Here is a 24,983-nt window from a genome sequence, read left to right on the forward strand (position 1 = left end):
GCAGCTCGGTCTACAAACTCCGTTTAGCTCATCCGCTGCAAGTCTGCTCTATCTCTCCAGCGAAACAACATTTGAGCTCGCCTTTAAATATTCAGTCCTAATAAATTTAGCTCTCAATGGATATTTTTTGCTTGACTGTCAAAAATATCAGCGTTAACTGGAAGCTTCTACATCACAATATGTCACATTATGTCCTCGGAGAGACTAGAATCTAAATTGCATGACTTGAAGCCGGCATTATTTAAGGAATGTTTGCAAAGGTCGAAAAGGATACCGTTGCATAAATGATACGTCCGACGATTGAAAGTTTCCGAACTAAAACAGCCACTTTCTTGTTACGAAAAGAGATCCCGTGGAAAAAACGCAAGGAAAAATCAGACACGAACCACAATAAAACAAGAAACGCAATAAAACAAACCGGAAGAAAATATCACCTACATAATTCACATCAATTATTGCAAATGTCACCGACACTATGCACTTTCGGAGGGATGTACTGTAAAAATACGAGTGTGGAATTCACCCCTTTGTCTCACCAAGAGCCATTATGTTAATACAAAACCGGATAGAGTGGCCAAGTCGTATATCACTTCACCAAATATAGACCCTTAATTTGATAAAGAAGATGGAGAGACACAATTTTTTCTTATTACTTGAAAAACATTAACGCCCTATTAAGAGACGGAATCTCTTTCCTCGAGCGTAGCGTAAGTGGCAATATCAAGTGACTGATTTGCTTCATTATCCCTTTCTAGACTCCATTATTTGTGTCATACAAACACAATGACCTCACTGTGTTTTCTGCTTCGCTTTGCACCCCAAAAATTCCTTGCCCCATTCACAATTGAACAAACGGTGCCCTCAAGGGTTTACACAAACGCCCCTAATTATGACATACCTGCATGAATTTTCGGCGTAAAAAGAGGAAAGCAAACAAAATGAAAGTATTTAAATGTGTTGGGATAACCGGATCTTGCGCCGGAGAATTCAATAAATATTTTATAACGTTTAGGTCAGGGTATCACAGTTTCTGATTACAAGACCTTTTGTGTTTAGGTGTCAGCTGGGTTCCGAAAATTTCGACTTACGCATGTAAAATTTATTTATAATTCTGACGGATTTTTCCCGACTGTTCTAAATCTAATAAACGGTCTATTTTAGAAAGCCGGAATTAATCGAAGGCGTTTTATAAAAAATCCATCGCTGGCTACATGTTAATTAAAATCTTCCAGTTTGACAGAGTTGCGTGCCCGTTGAATATTTCGTTAATCGGATTCCTTCACGATACATGTCAAGCTTTTTAATAGTTTGTTCTACTAAAACGAACATGTGTTACCTTATATTTCAACGTTAAATCATTACAGATGTGGCGACGATATCAGAATTTGTCAAAGAGCTTTCCGTAATTCTAGAGACGTCAGCTATTTTAATCCCTTTGAGTTCTCATGTTCTTACTAAATACACATATCAATAATGTGAAGGCCACAAGAGCGAAGCTCATTTTAATGCTCTCGGTACAATCAACAGATTACCTCTTCGTAGAACACAACAAAGGCGCTATCAGAAAATCTCGAACTTAATTAATGGCAAAACAGACTGCTCCCACTCCTGGTTTGATCGCATCACATAAATTTGGCGCCGACCACTTCGGAACTAGTCAACAAATTTTTGACGAAATTTGTACTGGTGCAGTGGAAAATTGCCTCCTGATCTAAATCTAAGTCCGTTTTGCTCCATCAGTTTAAGTTTAAAATATTTGTAAAATAACGTTTTGAAATACCACGTCCACTTTTGTTTTTTTCAGTATTGCTGGAACGAGTCAATTTTTTCCAAGAAACAAATTTCAAAAAACGAACGAATAGTTTTTATAGATTTTTGCATAGATCTCTTAAATTGAAACTGTGATTTTTTATTATAATACGTTTTTATAAAGGTTTAGATCTCTTGTTTCTAAAGCATTGTTAAACACCTTATTATTATTTCTTGTCGTTTAGAAGTTACATGACCAAGAATGGAGAGCAATTTTTAGAAAAAAAATTACACATACAGTATGAAGTTTGCGTCAGCATTTTTCGACGAAATTTGGTGTTTGGGAATAAATTGTATTTTTGATAACATACAGTACGTCCCCGGATTGAGTTCACAAGAGAAAAAAAACTTTATTTTCCACTTTACAAAAAAAATGACAAAGGAATAACATTTTTTGCTTATGTCAAAACATATAAATCTGCAATTAAAATTTCAAAATTATTAGTTTGTACTCTTAAAATCAATTTTTCATATTTTTATTTATTGAATTTTGTAATCGTAAATACATAATAACAGGCTGTGGGTTCAAAATATCAAATAGTGCATTGAACATTAAAGAAAAATTTACTCAATAATGTGTAAATATTAAATAATAAATGCAGTTGCATCCTAAACAATAATTGAGAAAATTCGAAAGTTTTAAAGAATTACCAGTTAGAAATGAACTATGTGCTGAAAGTGGTGGTGGGTTAATCGAATAGTTAAAATTGATTTGAACTAAGGAATAAATTTTATTCCTTTGACATTTGTTGCAAAATAAGAAATAAAAAAGATCTTTTAATTTGAATGCCCACAAAAATTTAGTTTTTTAATAAATCTGGTGTTTCTAAATAATTTCACTGGCCAGAATGGAAAATCGTAAATTAACATTATGCAGCAACTGTTAAAGAAGCTTTCGTAACTTTCTAGATAATTTTGCTACAAATGAAATTTTTCAAGTAAAAATGCAAAAATAAATTTTAAGTGACCTACTAACTTTGCAACAGTATTTGAGTTAATTTATGTGCTTATAAATTACGATTTTGAAGCTGAGGCATTGATTTTTAAATACTTGTTAATTGTAATTTTTTAAAAAACTAGTCAATGTTTTTTCTTTTGTAACTTCTAAACTATAAGAGATACCAACGTATTTGTCAGCGCGTCAAAAGGGAAGATATCAGTCTTTTCAATGATGCATTAAAATGAAAAATAGATATAATAAATCTTGAGGTATAAGCAAAATTGCAAAAGAAAATTAAAAAAAACTGCGTTTTCTTGAAACATAAGATCAGTTTTTCAAAAATATCTTAGGAAGTACTAACCCCAGCAATGGAATTTATAGCTCGGTTGGAAAGCTTATTAAATTGGCTTTCCAAAATGTCGAGCAATTTAATAATTTTGCAAGCTTTCAAGAAAAACTAAGGAAAATAAATTTTTGTACAGTAGAACCTAAAAAATTAAACTTTCAACAATATCTCTGAATCCGGACCTGATAAAACAAAACGGACTTTAGATTTGAAATCAGGAGACCCTTTCACTTAAGAAATGACTTTCCACTTTTCCACTAGTGTAATTTAATGATAATAGGTAAAGCTGCAGATTTGGCGCATCCACCATTTTTCAGCAATTAAAGACGGAGGTATTTCCAATCTTATTGATCCCTTTCTGTACCACTGAGAAGTCCTCGGAAAAACCAACTCCTTTAAGTAGTCAAGCTACCTTTTCAAACGCTCATTCTGATTTATGAATCCCATGCATATCTATCTTGATGCAAACTCCCCCAACTTTTGCTATTTGTCTACATCCGGCATATCGTCTTGTTAATAGAAGATTTAGTGTTAGTACGCAAACCAATAAAAATAAAGAAAGCAGACCACAATCTCCAGAAGCGACGCACCGAATTAAAAGTGATAGAAAGAAACCTCCGGAGGTTTCCTTTGCTTCCGAGAAACAGAAATGGAAAAGCTTAATATTGCATGGAAAACAATTTTTCTAAATGTACAACGGTGAGTTTTAAATAAAAGCGTTGACAAGTGATACGACAGAAACGAGCGAAGTCATCACTGCATTTTTATCAATTCTAGTTTCATTTTTAGACAGAAATAGCGCGTTGTTCTAGGAAACATAACTTGCATCTACATACATAAATCAAGAGCGACAGCCGCGTGTCGGTCGCAAATTTAATTGAGGACACAACTAATATTGCAAAACGTCAACGATATCACACTCGGCATTATATTTAGCACTTTTGCTGCGACACAGATAAACCGCTGCAAAGACTAGACACAAAATAGAAATGTCGCGTATTGTGAGATATTGCCACAAAACGAACAAAACGCGAATGTTACAATTAAAACTGATACAGAGACAACTGCAGTAATTTATTTAATCAGCCATTCAAAAATTATTGTCTAGAAAGGTAGTGCGGTAATTGTTGGACAAAAGTTGGCATTCACACGAGTTTGCATGCAAGTTTGCGTGTGTTTTATTAAGCACGGGAAGAATTCGAAGTGACCGTTAAAACTTTTGAAAATTTGTAATGAGAGGATAAATCTTTGGTAACGTTTCATCCATCAAGACGAAGCGGAATTAAAAACCTAGCTCTAATTCTAAGAACAAAAAGAATCCCCGAAAGACTGAAACACGGGATTAAAGTCAATTTTTCTCCTTTATCCTGTCATGTATGATAACTGTCTTTGAAGGATTTAAATCGCATTCAGCAATGCAAATGTGTCACTCCCACACACGACAGAAACCCATTCAACTCTGCAGAAGCGAGACTGATAGAAATCAGTTCCCTTTGATACAAACTTATTAATACATTATTTTAAGCAACTCCGTTCCTCCACACACAATAAACAATTCACTGTTGCGACTCGGTTTTCTGGAGGACACTTGTCAGGTGGAGCGTGCTCGTACGTGCTATTGATTGCTTCAGCTTTGACGTCTAGAAATCAGATAACGACATTAGTTCCAGACAGGATTTTATACAAGTGGGCGATTTTTCTATAATGGAACGCTTGCAGCGTCCGAAAGAGAAAAGACAGTCATTGGACAGCCATCAGTCAATTCCATCTCAACGCACACGAGTATTGCGTCTGTTCTCCGTTTCTAATGGAAAACGACAGGTGACTAACCGCTTTCGGAATAGTTTTCCAGTGGCCAGACAAACTCGGAGTTGCCGGAACACACTCACCGAAACTAACTACATCTAGACAATAATTGCTTAGAATCTACACCAAACTACAGTGAAATTTATCAAATTCTTGTTTTCCAGTATAAAAGCAACAGTGACCCTTAAGACATTATTGTGTAGCATTAAGTAAATTCGATTGGGAACACATCTCAACCCTTTCTTTGAGGATGTCGATTCAATCTCTGAGATTTGTGTAACTCCCTTATTTCTTTTTTATGTAGAGCATTTCTTTGCCCCTCGTGAAATGGGCTGACCTTTCGTAGCGTGGCTTGAGAACATGCGGTGGTGGGCCTGGACGGCCCAGTTCGATTTAAGAAGTAAAGGATGATGTTGTCAGTAGCAGGTGGCGCTGTTGGCGACATGAAATGCGATAGAGATGTGATCTGACAGCTTAAGACTTTTCTAATTTTATTATTTTTCTTTCAGATAGATTGTGTTTTTTCCCTTTTTCCAATTCTACTTATCTGAGAATTCGGAAGACAATATTTCCATCGTCGAGTAAACAATAAACAACACCCCCAACCCCCGGGAACCGCTAACGATAACATCGAGTAATTTCGAAATGGTTTGTGTAATTTCGATCTGAAGGAACGTTTCCCGTCCCGTTTCACTTGAAATTTTCTAAAAAAAGTAATTGCTAAAGTCATAAAAAGTTCTGCAACGCGGCGCAATTTATCTGATTCGCGCTCGCTACTAAAGAAACTGATGGATTTGTGATTTTATAGGAAACATCTATTGGAGATGTTGGACAATAAAACCGCACACGATAAATCGCGTCTTCACAAAACTACTGCTCCCGATATTAAATTGATAGTTTTAAAAATAATTATCCACCCTTCATTGTTCCCATAAAAGAAAATCGGCGGCGACCGAAACTAATCTCCGGTTAATAAAGAATCCTGAAGGGAAATCAATCCGGGATTAAGCAGCAGCCAGGACCCTGAAAATACACACCTGACACCCCACAAAGCTAATCGAAAACTGCCGAAATTAACAAGTTTGCAAAAATTTTCTGCTATTCAGTGCCGGAAAGATACTTCAACTTTTCTTTTATTGCTGATAAAGAATCCTGAAAGAAAATCAATCGCGCGTTAGCCAGACGCAGTGGCGTGAGAAAACTCCCAAATAATTCCTTGGCTTCTCAGAAAAAATCTCGACGGGTCCATAATTAAAAGATACACGAGGGTGAGTTGATTAAAAAAATTCATTCGGCGATTTTCGCATGTCAACTTGCGCGTTATTTTCAACCTCCTCAACATCTACGCGAAGATAACTCTTCTTTCTTTATGTTCCTTGAAGTTCTAGGTCCCTTCTGTAATCATTGAATGAAACAGACCTTAGCGCCCTTCTAGACCTCAAATTTACCTTGTGAAATTTATTAGAGTGTGGCACGACTTGGGGCAAAGGGAATAGAAGACTATACTTTTCTGGGGGCTTCATACAATGTCTCCGGATGCAAGCAACGAACACACTGGGTGTCAAAAGATTTCATTTTACGTGATTCCACCAACTTGCATTAATAAATCGAGCTTTGAAATACAAATTAAAGGGAATTCAGAAAATTGCTGCCAGGACAAATGAATCCAGCACGAGGGGTATGAAAATTTTACATTAACCGAGCACAAAAGCCGATTAATTTATCAAAAATACAGACAGAACATTATAATTTCACCGGGAAGATAAAACAACGAATTTATATTTTGTTTTGAACATATTATAATATCGATATTTATTTATGTAAATGACAAAAATTAATTATTAAAATTACCCCAACAATGTTTTGTTGGAAAACTTCATGCGCCTGTTAAAGCCAATTAAATTAGTGCACAAATAGTTTGAAAAACAAATAATTTAAATATTAATTTATTCACGCGAAAATCGTTGTTTTCGCAAACTGAAACAAACAATTCCAAAATAAATTGATTGGAATAATCAACTAAAATCTCTTCACTTTAAAAACAACATTCGTACAACTTGGAATTCATAAAGTGTAAATCATTTTTCTACGTTTCCGGCAAAGTTACAAAACCACTGAAACCAATAAATCAACTAACTAAACGTGCGTAGCAGAAGAAAATTGGAAAATTGATAATGGGTCAAAGGGTGCGTCTCTAATATATGAGGAAGAGAAGACAGAGGTATATTTTACGAGTCTCTGTATTTTTATAACCGCAAGTGTGATTGTCATTCAAGTTTGACCTTTCCAGCGTTCTATTTCCACTTATTTAATTTTATCATTATCTGAATTTAGCGCGTTTATCCAACCTGCAACAGACACTTCTATCCGTTGTTTATACCACCACAAGATGGAACAAGTCTGATAACTTTCCTAATTAAACCAACAGACTTTGTAAAACAACACATTTTAAATCTTAGTGTCGTCACAGATTAGCCGGAGTCTGATAACATTGATACGACCACAATTTCAATTGGATGCAACCCATTTTTATTTAAAAATGCGGATTTTGAGATAATTTATTACAGATTTCGAGTATGCAAATATTTTACATCTCCGAAGTTCTTTTCATTACTCAAGGAAGAAAAAATGTAGCTAGATCATCATTGAACTTCTTGTGATATAAAACTGAAATAACGAATATTAAAATTTTCTGGGGTGGCAACTCCTTCTTGCTAGTTTGCTTCTACGGATTCTTACTTCTTTGACTTGAGATATAATATCGACATAGTTGTGAACAAATTATTGTTTTAATTAGCAGTGAAAATGCTTCATCGGAGTTTCATTTTACTTAATTAGATGTACACGAATATTAAAAAACTTACTTCTACTTTATCCCATTTAGAATTGAGTTTAATTTTTAATTACCCTACCTAGTTACATGATATGAAATAAAAATAGCGGCAGGAAGAATAATTCAATGCTCACAATTTAGAAAATAGCTGCAAATATTTGACATTTTATAAAAGCTTGTATTTCATTACAAAATAAAATTTTAACCACAAATTAAGGAAAAAAAAATGAATTTACACTCGGTGGCGGATTTCCATGAGAGCTTCGAACATTTCCATTTGGAATGTTAATATTTAATTGGGATGGAGTGCCAGGGAGACAAAAGTTTCTTGCGTTAACAAAAAATCTTGAGCCGGTCCTGCATACGCAAGTGATGTTGTAAATAATGTAACGAAACTACAAACAAAAAATAATTTCGCCCGCAACATTTTGCAGTTGGTTGCACTTTTAAAGTTGAAACCGCCGAATTGGTCGTATTTGTGATCATAGATGGAGAGTTATAAAATCGATTGTAGCAGTTAAATTTAGTGTGATATTCAGGACGAAACTGCGGGTCGGTTTTTTAATCCCACAATTTAAAAAATAATTAAAGGATAAATGTCAGAGGTATTTTTTCGATTGGTGGCGTGAAAAAGAAGAAGCTTCCGTGACACGGGTCCAATTATATCGGTCAGGATTTGGGCCTTGATGGTGCTATTAAGTTAGGCTTCATACATAACGAGCATAGGTGGGTTCGAAGGAGGTTTCGGAATGTCGGGAATAATAATTATTAAAATTATTGGTATTAGGTCGTCGGGGATATGAAGAAGGGACTTGGCCCCCTTGGGTGCCCCTTAGTGAGGCCCTACGGGATGTTTATGAAACGGAGGCGATCGGCGCAGCAAAACGACCGATTAAACGGGTAGGCAGAGAGACGGGGGTTAATCCTTTAACGTCGGCATTGCCTCGAAGGCGGCACCGTAATTTTTTGATCGGATTACGTTGAACTTTCCACTTGGCGTTAATTACCGTAATTAATCCATTATGCTATGTAAATAATCAGTTAATTACCGCGGACGTTAAAACCTTAACTCCGCGGAGATTTTTGACAGCACGCCTCGGCCTAATCTAATAAAATCAAAATATATTCAAAGGCGGCAACGTCAGCGGCGCAATATTAATAATTTTAATGAGCCAATAAACCGACCTTTTGAGAAGCCCTAGCCAAAACCCGGTATTATCGACCGTTCCCCCGACTTGTTGGGGTAGAGGGGCGGGAGGAGGTGTGCTGAACCGACCCTCCATTCGACCGAAAGTCTGACACCTAGAAGGAGTCACGCAGAGTCGAAACAAAACACTCCCTACAAGGATTAGAGATTGTCACTTGCTTTCAGATGAGTGGATCTTGCGAACAATAAAGTGCTTCTCAACACCAAGACACAGAATTTGCAAACTTTACCATTTTGAACGGTCCCCTCAATCGAACGACATCCCTCGGCCAATTATCGGACAAACTCACCTTCAGCATAATCCTCAACCTCTTATCCGCGCAAATTCAATGCTTTGACTATTTTTGACTAGCAGCCAAGGACAATGATTTTTGCCAGATGAAAGTCAACTGGCAAAAGCGCGAAATTCAACGCTCAAACAAACCCCATTTCCTTATTCATAAACTCGACGCATCGACAAAAATAATAACTCGTCGACCAGAAGTTTGATCGAGTTTATTTTAATAAAGAACTCGAGAAACATGTTCACAAAAACTTGAGAAAGTCAAACTCCATAAAGAGCGGCGAGAGAGAGATTAATTTCTCCGTTAAATCAACTCTAAAATGAGCACTTTGTTTTTCTATTATTACTTTTATCACCAGGATAAACATCACAAACGTTAAGTGCTCCAACTTTTTATTCTTTTATCACGTCGGTGCTGGTTCGAACATGACCAATTGCGGTCGTTATTTCACCGCGGCAAATTCGAATCGACCAGCCACAAATTATAATAATGCCGACACATCGTTTTATCTGTAATGTCCCAGATAGAAATGATAAATGGGTAATTCCGACCATATTTTGTTTCGGAAATATTGGGAAATAAAAGGGGAGATGTACCATTTAGATAATAAATTAGGCAGAAAATTGTTCTTTAATGTCTCTGATATCTATGCAGTTTTTCGTCCAAGAGCATTACGTCTGCTAAATGCAAATCGCCGAAACATCCCGTATATTCCAAGTGAAAAAAGTCACACTTGGGATTGTCCGGAATAATTACTTTTTCGTAATGTCTCCATTAAAACTTTTTCGGTGTCTAATAGGTCCGATTGTAATAAAAAAAAATCTCATTTTATAACCGGACCGTAAACGCAAAGCTCAACAGAGAGTCTTTATTGATATAAATATGTATCCAAATGTATTTTTTACTATATAAGAATTTTATTCCACCATAAATGCTCTAATAAAAACTTCCCAACAATAATGGGGGCTTATTGTTGCATGAATTATTAATTTAAAGTGGGATTATCAGTTGAATGGTCTGTTTGTCCCTCCATTATCAATAGCTTTTAAACCCCGTTTATTCGTAGATAAAGAAAGAAATTAACCGCGTTCGAAGACCTCCACGAGATAAAATCGATGCCACAAATTTAGCACAAAAATCCCTAATCCCACTTTCGGAGATATCAAATGTAACTTGTCACAAGAAAACAACTTCAAAGCAACTTGTGGACAAGAATATTTTTAGCATAAACTGGCGCAGGTCGATTTTACTGCGAGAAACTACAGACACTAACGTGGAACTTTCAAAGCGAGCTTTGTGCACAGTATAATAATGTCTGTTTATGTAACTTTTATTAAACAGAAAGTCTCAGAATCGGTGTTAGAAATATTCCAAGATTATAAGAGGGTACTCGACAATCCTCGCGACAACAATCGGAGGCCTAACAACCTCGAAGGACTCTGTTTGTTCCTTGTTACAGTGGCTTGTAGTGCTTATTAGAGCACTTTGCTTCTACAAATGCTTCCAAAGCTTGGTTCTAGGTGACATCGCAAGAAGTCTGTTCTTGAATTTGGCGGAGGCAGTCTGGGCTGTAGTGGATCGAATAAACCTTTCATTCTCATCGAAAAGATCTAAATATGTAATGCAGAACTCTAAGAAATGTACAAAACATCTGAGAACCAAAATTGCAAAGATCTATCAAACATTTTACCTCCTCCCACTCTCAAGAACTACTTTTCTTCTAAAATCAGAAACTTTACCAGCCACTAAAATGCTTTAAAGTTTGCTTTTTATTGTGAAGTAAAGTTCTCTTAAATAATAACAGTAATACGTCTAGCAAGCACCGTAACTTCAGCAGTTTTAGTTTAATGACATGATATGGGGACCATTATAAGTGTGTAATGTCTTATTTATGGCTTTTCCCATTGTCTGTAGAACGTGTTTGAAAAAGCTCGCTAAACGTCTCCAGTTTGTGGATTGGCGAGAGTGAAATTTTAATTTGTTGTTCGATTTTGGCGTCCCTGTTGTGAGATCCCGGAATCCCGCTGAGTTCCTGATAAATAATAGCTCCCGTATAAAAAGACTGAATTAAAATCAAATTACAGACCACCACCCCTAGCTGGCTCACTTCTTCATAAAAATGGATTTATTTAGAAAAATACGTAATGATTACTGGGGAGATAAATAAAAGCTCTGCTTCTATGACACTTATAATTTATAAAGTATTCTTATTATTGTTCTCCTGCTTTCCACGTTAATGGCATTTCTTTGTTTGTAAATTGTCAGGCAATTTGGAGATAACCAATGCTTCTTTCAATTTAAAATGTAAAACAGTGCTCCTGTTACATATTTTACGTTTTTTCTCGTCTCGCAGTTGATACAAAATAGAATATTTTTGACGAGCAAGAGATGCGCCTAATTAGCGGTGTGACATAATTGGTTTGTTTGTGTCGCAGGCGTCGATTTTGATTTGATGCCTCTTAAAAAGGCGGTAAGAACTAATTTAATCGAAAAAGCAATTTGTTAGTAGGAACGTGTGAGTTTAATTAACATTGTGATGGTGCAAGCTCAAGTACAACAAATTAATTGCGTTAAATGTCGCTTTTAAATGAGTATTGGGTGGAAGCTTTTAAGCTCCGTGCAACGCGGCTTCCAATTACATGATGAGGAGATAAGTAAAATTACCTGCCAAAATTATACTTTTATATAAATGTAAATTTGTCCCTAATTTATTGGTATTTACCCGGGCGCAGAAAAGCTGTTTAGTTGGAAATGAAAGTAACGTCTTGGAGGCATTCGTACGACTTAAGATAAACATTAAGCGGGGTTTGAATACGTTAAGTAAATTACGTGTAGCCCTAAGTCAATATCGAGCCATCTTTACTACGTCTGGTAAGCAAACAATCAAAAAAAAATTCCCGTCGATGACTTTTAGTTTGTAAAGTCCGCAAGTTGTGCCATATTGATTTTCAATTTAGTTGCATTAATATTTCGCTTGGAGAGTTAAGTGAAGTGTGTATTTAGAGGGAACTTCCAGTCATTATTATTGATGGGGTTGGCACCCTTGTAGCAGTGCCGCCGCCCTTGCAAAAGTCATTCCTTATTTATCGGGATGAACGAGATACGCCAGCCGAGAGAAATTGCGAAACAACCTGAAAAAACGGAAGCAGAAATTTAGAGGAGTGCGATGCTTTCTCATCTCAAACCACTATTTATTTCGCTTTCCATCTTCCGGTAATACCTGCCTTACTAGATTGACGATCCACAAATGTGCAAGAGATCGGTCGCGAACACGACTATTGGGAAATGATAATAATCCGACCGAACCGACGACATATTCCGATCTGACACCAAAAGTTTCAATTACACCCTCTTGACACCCCCGACTCATCGGACGCACATTCAACACCTCTTCACAAGCTTCCGATAAAGAATTTTCGGTTTTTTTCATTTCCTTTTTCTTCGCATTGTGTAAACCCTCCAAAACCTTCATATTTCCACGTCTTATTTCATATTCATCAGATCGTACGAATGCCTGCCTCTACTGGCTAACCAGCATACAACGTACGCTATATGCTTTTGGCAACAGGAACAAAGTGCACTGTTATTGATCTCGTACCAATGATAATCACAACATAAACTCGCTTTTTCATCGACGAATTGTTGATGGAGGCTGCCATCTACACATCGACGGATGAATTTGTAATAGGATAACAACACCCCATCTGTGGCCTGTCTATTATTAATAATTGCTCCCCAGTTGCGGACCTGCCTCAAGGCATTCCCCATTATCTAAAATTGTAAGCGGGAACTTATTACGTTTAATGAAATTATCACAGAGAAGCACAGACAAAAAAATCTACTTTGTATTCCCAAAGTGTCATCTGAAACTCATTGTAATCCTCTTTATTCTGTGTAGCTACTCATGGATCATAAAATGCTATACAATCTCTTTCAATTTTCTCCAATTCTCCATTCTACGGTAATTACACTGCGTAATCCTCGGAGTCTTAAATTCAATCAAACAGATACGATTCGCACCCACCGCTGCTGTACATTAAACCTTGCCAAGTTAAACACACTTGTACTCATAAATCAATATTTGTCGCTGCTGGACTTTAAATCGGACAAATCGAAAGTTCGAAAAAGGGATGAAACAAACTCATTTATGGGATCAAAAAATGAGAAAATGCTGTTTGAAGGTATCTTCATTGTCTTGGACCGCAATAAATTGGTAAGATATTTACGATCAAACTTGCGAGACATCGTAGTTTTCTTGAGAAATTGTAACCATGCAGTCAGATTCAATTTGATCAAACTAATAGATTCGCAGATTTATGGATTCGGGTAAAACGAGGAGGAAAAGATTGGGAAAAAATTCATTCGAAACTATCGTCAGTTTTCCACCATCGAATTTTGGAGTTGGACCAAAATTGAAACTTAGTTTTACCACAGAATTTGTGTTTTATTTTACAATCTAAAAATGAAAGAAAACTGAACCTCTAAAAACATTTTCTATTTTCTTATTGGATTTTTGGTTCAAAATAGTTTCCCATGTATTTTAGCTGCAGATTTTCTAAAAGATTTAATTTCTTTATTACAAGAATAAAAAAAATCCAAGGAATCCAAGGAAGGAAGTCTTGGAAATGTATGGAATAAAAAATTAAAAAATATTTTGAAAAAACACAAAACCCGGGAAACGTGAAAAAATAAGAAATTTTTTGAAAAAAGTGGCCGCTGAGAGCTAACTTATCATTTCCGTCCACATGCACCCATAAAATCTGTCACATTTTTAGTGAAAAATACCGTTCAAACCGCTAATACTCGCTCGGGTTTTACTGGCCATCGAATTCGATATTCTCCCAATGTCATTATTTTTGACATTGTTTTTGTCCGTCGAGATTGATTTAAAAATGAGCACCTATGCAGCAGACTTCTGGTCATAAATCCGTTAATCCATTTTTAGTATCTGAGCAAAAAGTTGACAAGTTCGCAGTTATTTTTATACACTTTGTATCGGCCAAGTTTGTCGGGGTGTAAAATGAAAATATCCAAAAATAAATTTATTCCAGAATCGAAAATTTATCGTGTGATTTTACTGCATTTTCTGCAGTAAAGTACATATCCAAGTTAGGCGGTTTATTGTTATTTCCCACATAAAAAGAAAAGCAGTTAAGTTTCTTGTACAGCAAATGAGTTTTTCTTCGATCAGTTAGTTTTCAAGTCCATTACGATTATACGAAATTTCAGAGTGTTCTGTTTTCATTTGCCTTCATTAAGACTCCTAAGTTAATCCGTGCATCACAGTGTCCTATTTTCCGTGCCAATTGTATGAATTTTCAAAGCGAGCAGACGGAACACGGGAAGTTTATTAGTCATTAATAGCGTATCTGAAATACCTGCAATTTGGGAAAATATCCTCCTTTGTACTGTTCGCGATACTTTTCCACAGTTAATAGTATAATGTTGTGGAGCAAGTTAGAGCTTTTATTAAGTTAATTTTGAAAACGCGAACGTTACAAATATAGAAATTCCTTTTAATGAAAACTGCACTTTGTGCACGAAGTTCACTCCAAGTTATTGAAACGATTTTAAAATGATAAAGAAACGCAAAGTTTGTACAAAATAATTTCAAATTAAAATGAGTCGTAATTACTGAGTTTGAATGAAAACAATAAAGACGAGATTTTTGTCTCCCCTCTCATCTCACCAATTTATTCCCTTCCGTTCTTTTATCCCAACTTTTAGCATTTGAAATTTATATCCATAAATTTGAGGGAGGTAATATCGACTACATATCTATCAGTTTGATCAAATTGAATCCGATTACATGTTACATTTTCGTTCGTTGCCTCCGGCATATTTTCAGTATTCCATACTCTCAAATTTACGTAATTGATAAAATTCTGTTTTTCGTTCTTACTTAATCCGCCTCTGCATGTTTCCAATATTTGGTCCTCTTCTCCCTTTTTTTCCCCCGATTCCATTCCAGTAACGGTCCACGGAAATAGGAAACTGGCCACAATACAATCGCAGGTACCAGACGACAATAATCCATGTATAAAAAAATCGAGCGGTGGTGCGGAAAATTCTAAACATATTTCATATTTTCCCCCTCGTCCCTACCAAGAGTGGAGCTGACACGGGGTGGGATTTACGGCCGTACGCTCCGGCAAACACGCCGTAAGAAATTATTAGATGATTATTATTTCTATAACTGCACTTAAACCGCTGCACAACTACAAACAGAATCCGTTATTTGCCTTTTCAAAGGAAACCCCGGCTACCCTCAACGGGGGATGAAATATCCCTACATTTTAAGACGTTCAACAAGGGGTGCCCAATTAAAAGCGACCGCAATTGCCCTCCCCCGACTTTTTTAATCTCGCAATTTCTTCGCCAACAAACCAATTCGAATCAAAACTAAAATATTGCCGGCCATTATTCAATTAACCCCGAGCGCTGTTGTGCTGCTCCGTTCGTTCGACACATTTTTTTCTTGTTGCTCGCGATGAAATTGGGTCGTTTATATTCGGAAATATTAATTTTGTCCATCTTTAGCTCCCGTTGGTTATGTACACATGCAGGCAGTAAAAAAGGAAATCTCTTCAGCGAGGTTATTGGTTTCACGTTTCATTGTCTTTCGCTTGAAAGAGATGAGTTCATCTCGGCAATCATTTATGTATGAAGCAAATTAAATGACTGTTGCTACAAGAACCACGAAGAACGGAAACTGAAACAGAATTGATATTCAAAGTAATGGATTTGATTAAGAACGAGAGGTTCTCATTTTTATGGCTTAATCTCAAAAATCCCTCGTTCAAAGCTGATCTAAAAACAAGTTTGAACTACTGATTAGGAACGAAACTATGACTTATTGGCGCATTCGAGCTTTAACTGTTTTGCTAAAAGCTGAGCATACAGATAAATTTCAACTCCGAATTTAATTTCATGTTTTCTAGAATTGCTCATCAACTTCAGCACAATACCTCACAGTTCTTGCGTTTTCCTTCAGGTTTCCATTGTTAGACCTTTCTGCCTTTGGCAAATCCCATTTTCTTCTCTCTGTTTTTCCGTGGTCTCATTAATTTACTTGTGTTTATTCGAATTTCGACATTAATGCTCCTCTGCTTTCACACTCTCTAAAAAAGTACATTTGATATCCAAGGTCGTAAAAGTGGTGCTTTGGGGGTTGAAAATAAATCATACAATAAAACAGAAGATTCGAGTTACGCTGAACTTTGACAATACCGAGATTAAATTAAAATATTTCATACTAATGCAGTTTGAGGGATAAAGTCGACCTCCGGAGGATCGAAGTCAGTTTGTTTTAATACGTTATAAAATGGAAAATAGTTTCGTAAGCTAACGATAAAGCAACAAAAATCTTAAAACTTTTACTTGATTTAACCCAATGGAACGAACGTTAAATCGTTTGAAAGGACCTTTAAAGCTAGGTTAAACCCATTATAAAGTTGTCGTCGTTAGTTCTTATTATAAGAAAAATTAGAAGACGTTAATTGAAAATTTCCTCAACTTAGGAGCTTTCATTGAAATTTCAGATGCAAGTATTAAGTTCTATTCATTGCATTTATAATTAGGTTGAAAACTGATGGGACTCAAAAACATTTTTAGAAAACTAAAAGAAAACTTTTTTTTCAGTTATGATAAGACTCTTAGCTCTTCTTGGAGACTCTGACATTCTAAATTTGACTCTCACTATTTGAGTTTATGCATTTTTAGATCAAATTAGACCCGGAAAGTTATTAATTTATCAACTGTCGAATGATACTGTTTATTTTTGCAGCACATAATTGACAACCTGTCCATTGACTATGCTTTAAAATAAATCAATTCCAGAAAAAAGTTGTAGCAGCGAAATAAAGCTTTCAGTCCAATTGAAATTTTTATTTTTCTTTGTATGAAAAAATTCCTGGAGTTCATACCAAACCGTATATGCAAAAATCGTTCGAGTTTTAAATGCGGCAATTTTCGTCAGATTTTCAGGTTGTTATTTTAACACAGCGGCACTAATGGTCGAATTGTCTGAAATTTAATTAGGAACCTGTCAAAACTCTTATTTAAAAATGACCTAATTGAAATCGTACTGTAATATTACCTTTACCAAATGACACAATTATAATTCGAAATGACCCAGTTCGGAAATACTTGCCACAAATGTATAGAATTTCAAAGGCAGTTGTTTGGCTTACTTTATGAAAGCTCGGTGATCAAGGAAGATATCAAAGGAGTGAAAGTTTTACTTTGCCACAATAAAGTATTAATTAGAAACGACAAAATTAGAGTTATATAGATCGTCCTGTATAATTATGTTCGGTCAAATATCAAAGCAACTTTTAGTACGATTTTTCAGCGGAAATAACTACGACTTTGCACTGACAGCAATGCTCAGAGAAATATAGATATTTTACTACTTTCGTGCGATGTAAAATTTCCAGGATTTTAAAATGGTGTCATTGTAGACATTCCCGTGGTTTATGTAAGTTTGAAGACTTTCCGGTAAAATATGCACGTCTGACAAGGCATGAACAATAGTTAAAAAAGTGATGAGATTCAGGACGATCGTCCGATTTTGTTTAGACCGTGTAAGTAAAGGAAAAGTGTATAAAGAACTCGGGCGATTACTGCCAAAATCTTAATCCTACTTATTTCAGCCCCTGTGCGCATTTACATAAAAATCGACCTCTCTCATTTTAAAGCGCTTACACGTTTTAATTAATTTTACGTTTCTTTTGGTTGTTTTTGTGTTTTATCCGAAAAAATCTACACGCGATATAACCTTACCTTTCAAGGGCAAATCAAGCATGCGAGTATGGCTATTTTGGCAAAATTTCTTCGTTTACTGCCGTTTTTATGGTGAACAAGAGAATTTATGAAGAGTTTTCACCTCAGTAAGGGAGGAGAGTTTCGCTTATTAATTTTTGGAACGCAGTATGGAGGCATTCTGCTGAATTATAACTCTAGACCGTCGTAGATCCTAATCTTGCCTCTCTGGGCAAAATTACGAATTAAGACCACTTACTGGTTTGAAATTTACGACTTTATGCACGTCAAATGTTCATTTAACATGTGACAAATCGGAAAGAGTATAAATGGCATTGTTCTCTCCTCAGTAATCATCGTTCCATGCAGTAATTGCATTGCTGGTAAGTCAGCCAACTGATGAGCACTGAGAAGTTTGTTGAAGAGAATGCATTGTTCTAAACATCCAAAAGATGTAGCGAATGCATCATCACTAACTGCCGAAAGAGCACACGTGTACTTGATGTGTTTGAAAACTTTGCAAATAGTTTGAAACTACGAAATACCAAAAACAAGCTACTAATTGCCCCCAGGAACACCAGGAGCGTTAAAAATAGAAATTAATCCAAGGGGGTACGAGGGAGTTTCGTCCTTTTTAATGATAATTGATGCAGACCTCGTCGACCCACCGGGATGCATACCATGGAAAGTAGGACGTGAGTTTGCTGATGAATTTATGGACAAAACTCAGTTATTTAAACCCCAGTTGTGCGATTTAACCACTGAATTAATAATAATAGAGTTCGGGAAAAGTTTGCCCTCGTGCTAGTTTTGTTTTAGATGTTGTTATTGTTTTGTGCCCGACTCCGTATAATGTTGATCAAATTGAAATTTAATTTCGGATAACACAACGCTGTAAAATCATAAATTCGTGCTGGTGCTCCTGATTTATATGTCGTAAATTTCGAATTAGGAGCAACTTCATTGTCTGATGGAATAAGACTCGCATGGAAGTACATGGTGCGCCAAAAATATAAGTGAATTACGACTGTAATAACTACGGAATGAGACAACGAAATTTTCATTTTGTCAAAGTAAACTCATTGCTGATGTTCAAACTTTTACGCTGAGTTTTGTTTGGATGCTGGATTAGATTTTAATGGGTGATATATAGAGGTAAGCCGTTCCAATCAATTCCGGCAAATTCAAAATAGAACGCTTATTTTTGGGGTCGTAAATATCGACTTATAACGCGACGAACGGGCTCAAAAATGCGGGCCAATTAGACTACAGTTTACAGAAGCTTAATTAAATTTTAATCAACACTTAGTTTAATTGCACAACACTTGATGTTTCAAATGAACGAAACTCGAGGCGGTTTCTTATTGCTCTAAATATTTGGTTGGAATTAAATTTCATCGTGCTTAATGTAAACTATTTATCGATTTGATAAACTTTACGTAATTTTCTAACGTCTGAAAGTCCTAGGAATAACATTCATTCTGATAAATAGAATTCTGTAATCTGTACCTGTAATGGTTCATTACAAATTTTTGTTATGAACTTACGGGCCAACCGGATAACCTAAATTGTGTTATTCTGCAGATATCTTCGAATATCAAATCTTTTGCATAAACATGATTTCTTACTTTGTTAGCCGGTCACGGGATAGTGGGATATTCCTGGTATAAGTAAGAAAGACATGCGTGCTCACAACCAGTTGGCACTAGCTACCACATTTTAAACAATCATTTTCAAAAGAGTATTCGAGAAAAGTGTGTGTTTAAGTTACACTCTAACTTTGCAGATAGTAAAATTGAACATCTATTTCAGTTGATCGAAGAGCATTGAGATAATTTGGTAAGATGTTTATCTAAAAGTGTAGACATATTGTGAAAACTAAGGGCCTGAGACTTTAGATTAAAGAATTTCTAAACTAGCTAAATTTTGGAGTTTGCAATATAGGTCAATTTTTTAAAAATAACTAAATAAAACTGTCGAATCGCGATCTTTTAAAGTAAGCTTCTTGCTGGCTTTGGAGCGTTTATTCCTAATTTAGTTCGATTAGATTTTGATCGTTCATACATACAGGTAATCCCTTTACAATAAGCCCCGTCAAATTCAAAATAGATCACTTATTCTTGAGTCGATATGTTGAGAACGACTATCAATTCTGACACAACTCGACATCAGTTCGTTTGAAAAGGACAGATGGCGTCATTTTAAAGGGTTGGCCCGATACAGATCGCAGTTCGACACAAAGTAATATTTTAATGGATTTATATAATGGCATGATGAGTGAATGGAGTCTTTCGCATTGATAGTAATGGGTTTCTTTGATACCCTTAAAAAGCTAATTAGGCGGTAGCCATCAAATGTACTTAGTTTGAAATTCTCGTAAAATTACACAAAAGAAGTTCTTTCCGTCGAAGAAAGAACACTTTTATGAATATTTCAGAGCGTTGACAGAGAACATACAAACAGTGACGTCACTATCAGCGATGCCAAAACACATAATTAAACACAAGAATTCCAAACCCACCCCAAACTCTGCTTTTTTAAGACCTCCTAAAACTTATATGGAGTATAAAAATGATTGCTTCAGAAATGAAATAAAGCCGTAAAACTTTTAAAAACTTCACGAACACCAGGCGATAAATTTACATCGAAAACCTGTTTGGTTGCATGCATATTTTAGTTGAGAGCTTACACCAGGGTGATTTTTATAAGCCACCTGCTTAATTATATATTTATAATGTTGTATTATAGTATCAAAATACCGACAGGTGCTTATTTTCTGCCCACAATCAAGGGACGAAGTTTAAACACCACCCCACATCAAAATTATTACGTCCCATCGAAAAAATAGCTTCATCATCTCCTATTGTTATGTAAATACGGTGGCATTTTAAGAAGCCTTTTGTAGCTTTAATTTAATGTAAATGTACATGTATGATTTATATGGGTTTACGACATTTTATATGATATAATATATGTGCATATTTGAAGGGATTTTAAGCAATCAGCGGGAATAAACCGTGGGCCGACGAAAAACTACCTTTCCTTTCATGACGTAACTAAATTACCCACCAGACAAAATTAATATAAAGTTTAAGTCAACTTCGTTCCAACTTCATCAGCATGCAAAATTTCCGTTAATACATTAGATTGTACCGAGTTTATCATAAGAGCTATATTAAATTCGTGTTTTGTATTTTAATAACCTTCCAACAAATGGCTGTAATTCATCGAAAGGAACTGTTTTTATCGATGCGGTCTGATGCTCCATTTTCAAGCTAAAGACTCCGAATAGTCCGAATCCGAAATATTTCATAGAGAACCGATACTGGCACGACCACTTTGATCACCAGACTCCCTTTTAATTAATTACTTCGTTTCGTTACAAACGAACTATAGTATAAACGCCGAACACGAACCCGCAACAACAAATTTGCCGCCACCACATAAAACAGGACGTACGCAACGCGCCCGCCAACAGACATAAATTACGAACTTCCTTGTGCAAACCACATAAATTCTTCAAAAAATGAAAATGCCAATACCAAAAAGCCAAAGTTATTTGGAGAGGGCGAGAGAACTCCTTGGGGGTTTCTAGCCCTTATTCAAATTATTTTGAATTATCGCGACTACTGCATAGATTATTGACAATGTGTGCCTTCGGGTGATAAAAATCTAATCTCATTACGTTGTGTCAACAAGGGGCTGCGGTCAACTTGGAAAAAAGACGTCGGCCGTAAAAAGGGTCATCACTGTTCCATAAAATTTCGGTAGTAATAATTCTTTTTCGATTTTTTCGCGGGAAACATAATGGAATTGGATGACGAAGATAACCACCAGTTGTCGGATAAATACAAACGTGCTCAGGTTTAAGAAATTAGAAAAAGGTTCCAGGAAAAAATAAAAAATCCATCAATCCGAAATAAAAGTCGTGTTCTGTTGTGGACCATCCAATCTGAATAATTTAACATATTAAACCGAAATACCTAATTAAATCAATTACCATCTATCGTTATTCAGTATTACTGCTGTGCTTAACATGCTTAATTTCAGCTGACCGCAGAAGCGCACTAGCCATGTTCTAAATTAGTCCCGAAAATTCATCCCCATTTATGCCTTGCAAAAAACTAAAATTTAAACGTCAATTTAAGAAAATTGTTAACATAAAATTAGCACGTTCGCTGAGATCATCCCCTTTAAAATTCACTTAGTTACCCCCTTCGTCGACGAGTTAATTTTTAGCACATCGTTTCATGGCTACTGGCTAATGCTGCATGAAACAGGTTCTTTTCGTCGAAGATTGTATTGAAACCAAAATCTGGTGCTGATAGAGTTTAAGCTCATTTGTACAATCAAACTTGCCGCAATAGCATAAACATTACAATGTGTTCTAGTTAAGCTGATCCTGCAGTTGCAGCTAAGTTGTGTATACTTTGTATTAGAAGAGCAAAACTCCCAGTGCTGAATGGGCATCCACTAATGAGGGCACTCTTGTTAATGAACACATTTGCCCTGTCCCCAGATTCTCATAATAATCTATTTCTATGTGGACCAATCTTCACAGTTTATGGCGTTTTCACTTGAAAACCAAGATAGGCTTCGTCAAAAATAAAAGGGTTGGAATATTCAACGTTTCAGCGTTTGTTTATTCTTCCTTTCCCCTTACTATCAGATTGTTTCAGATAGAAACGACCTTAAAGCTGTCACATCCCTTAAACTTAACCGTTAATCTAGCTTTGTTTTCTTAAGGGGTGGAGAATGTATGGCATCAAAGCAACCTAGTCAAGGGTTCAATGTTAATTCGACAAATCAAAGCGCAACCTCCACTCAGCCGATGCACATCGGTTTCAATGTTATTTTTTTCCAAGTAGCCACTATACTGATTAGCAAAGCGCGACGAGGATGAATAGATCATCGCACACAATTAATACGTCGTTCTTACACCCCAACTTCATTTAAATGCAAATGGATAGTGACGGTAATTTTTCGGAATATGTAGCCGCAATTTAGTGGGGAGAAAACACTTGGTGCACTTTTCATCCCCTCAATAATTAGACGTTTGGGGGGACGATAAGTAGCAAGGGTGGAGGGTCTTCTTGTACGAAAAAACGCGCATGTTTAAACTAAGGAATTAAGCTCTTGATCAAACAGGTGAAAGGTAAAGCTTCTGAGGCAAACCTGTGCTTATTTATTACTGAAAGTTCGAGTTCGATCTAAATAATGCACATAAAAGGACACGTTTAATTAAAGCCCGAGCACAATATGAGAGAAGTTTGTGACAATGCATTGTTTGAAAATAGTGAAGTAATTCCCGTTGTTGTTCCATGATAATAATAATAATAAAATCTGTCATCGGAGTGCGCGTGAGCAGATAAGGGGTAAGCTAATGTCAGTTTGAAACGCGATATTCTTTGACATGAAACAGGTGATAAAGCCGTTAAAGCATAGTTTGCATTAGAATAATGTGAGTTTGCGTAAATCCAAGCTTGATTCGCATGTTTAACGGCCGTAAAAAAATTTGTCACATCCTGCACAAAACAGGACCTAATGGACTTGTTATACCGAAATTGGTTTGTGGCGCGTTTTCAGCACTAAATTAAATCCCGTTTGTTTTTACCGAGAGTTTAATATTCGCACCACGAAACTTATGTTTTCTTTATTTTATTACTTCGGAAACTAATAAGGAACAGCTTAAAATGCAAAGCTGTTTACAAAGGCTCCGCCCAGAGATTTGGCGATTTGTCTCAAGGGAGCTCTTGAAAAGAACAGACACTTGCAAAAGTATTTACTTCTGAATATTAACAATTTATTTATGAATTGTCAGATTGTAGAAATTCACATTTAAATACCCGAAGGTAGAACTGATCACTTCAAAACTGCCACATTTATGACCCATAAAATATAACAGGCATTTTTACAAACCTGCAAGTGTGAACAGTTTGATGGGATATTTGCGAACGTTTGACGAAGCTTTACTGCACACCTAGTGGTGAAATACGTCTGTCAATGGCCGCGACTTTGTTTTATTTCTTCATTCGGTTGAATAGGACGCCGAAATCCCACAATATTTCTAGACTTAAAAGCTCCACGATGTAATTCCGCCGTTTGCACTATAACATCTAGCAAGTTTTGTGTGTTAACTACTCTCCTCCATTAGAAAATAATTAGAGTAGGATGCGATTTATCGCCGATTTTCTGGAAAACTAATGTTAACTAATTCCTGGACGCTTTTAGAAACCTACAAGAACTTTAAACCTAGTTATTATAGGCGAAAATTGGCCGAGTTGCAATAAACAGGTAGTAAATTCTCGCCGAGGACATTTATTAAGAAATAACGTCTCGAGATTACATCCCATTATTTTGAGCATTTTTATGTGTGTACCTTAGCTATTCTGAGCAAAATTAGCCGAGCGGTAACAAAAATGTGTGACAAAAATCGCCTACATTTAGTTCTTCCGTTGATCCAATAAACAATTCGCGGTAAATTTTTGCCGATGCGATTTATTTATTATTCATCTGGCGATGTTCCCTTCAGAGGCCATTAGCGGTGAATTTACCCCGGATCCCTTTTATCCCCCGCAATTGCCCTTATTGTCAAATTATCACGTCGTCGTTTCAGATACAAGGTGTGGGGAAATACCCGCCAACCCGCCATACATGGCACATGACGCTCCGGTATTCAAAGTTCCCGCACCCCCGGCGAACATGAAACTCCACTCCGGTGTCTTCCGGATTTGACCCAAGTGTCTGGCTGTCCCCATCCCACTGTTATGCTCGCCGCTAGGCTTGTTCCTTCATATTCTACAGTCGACCGGTTCGCCCATACCATGCAAGTGTAATTGAAAAATTTACATAACTAGTAGCATAACGCATGACTCCGGTAAAATCCGGGACGACAACATTTATCCAGTTTGGTACCTGGACTTATTTTTTCGATCTAATCCGGAGCTTTATGGGGCAGTTTACTCCGAATTAAAGCCGAGGCGAGGTTAATTTTA

The 24,983-nt window shown here is 36.2% G+C and overlaps 1 protein-coding gene across 5 annotated transcripts in view; it reads left to right on the plus strand.

The window, feature by feature from the left end:
* LOC148168733 (uncharacterized) overlaps positions 1-24,983 on the plus strand; it is a 50,930-nt gene that overhangs the window by 12,644 nt on the left and 13,303 nt on the right. Inside the window, exons 1-2 of one of the 5 annotated variants that reach the window (XM_088045730.1) lie at positions 19,692-19,827; positions 24,605-24,820. The exons of 2 other annotated variants lie outside the window; for them this stretch is intronic. The gene's annotated coding sequence lies outside the window, so the exon portion shown is untranslated. Of the gene's footprint in view, positions 1-19,691; positions 19,828-24,604; positions 24,821-24,983 lie in introns of those variants that run through there. 2 more of the 5 variants (XM_088045729.1, XM_088045728.1) reach the window with 2 other exon arrangements.

Source organism: Gnatocerus cornutus, chromosome 9 (assembly GCF_029298725.1).
Source record: "Gnatocerus cornutus isolate USDA-ARS CGAHR chromosome 9, icGnaCorn1.1, whole genome shotgun sequence".
Lineage (NCBI taxonomy): Eukaryota > Metazoa > Arthropoda > Insecta > Coleoptera > Tenebrionidae > Gnatocerus > Gnatocerus cornutus.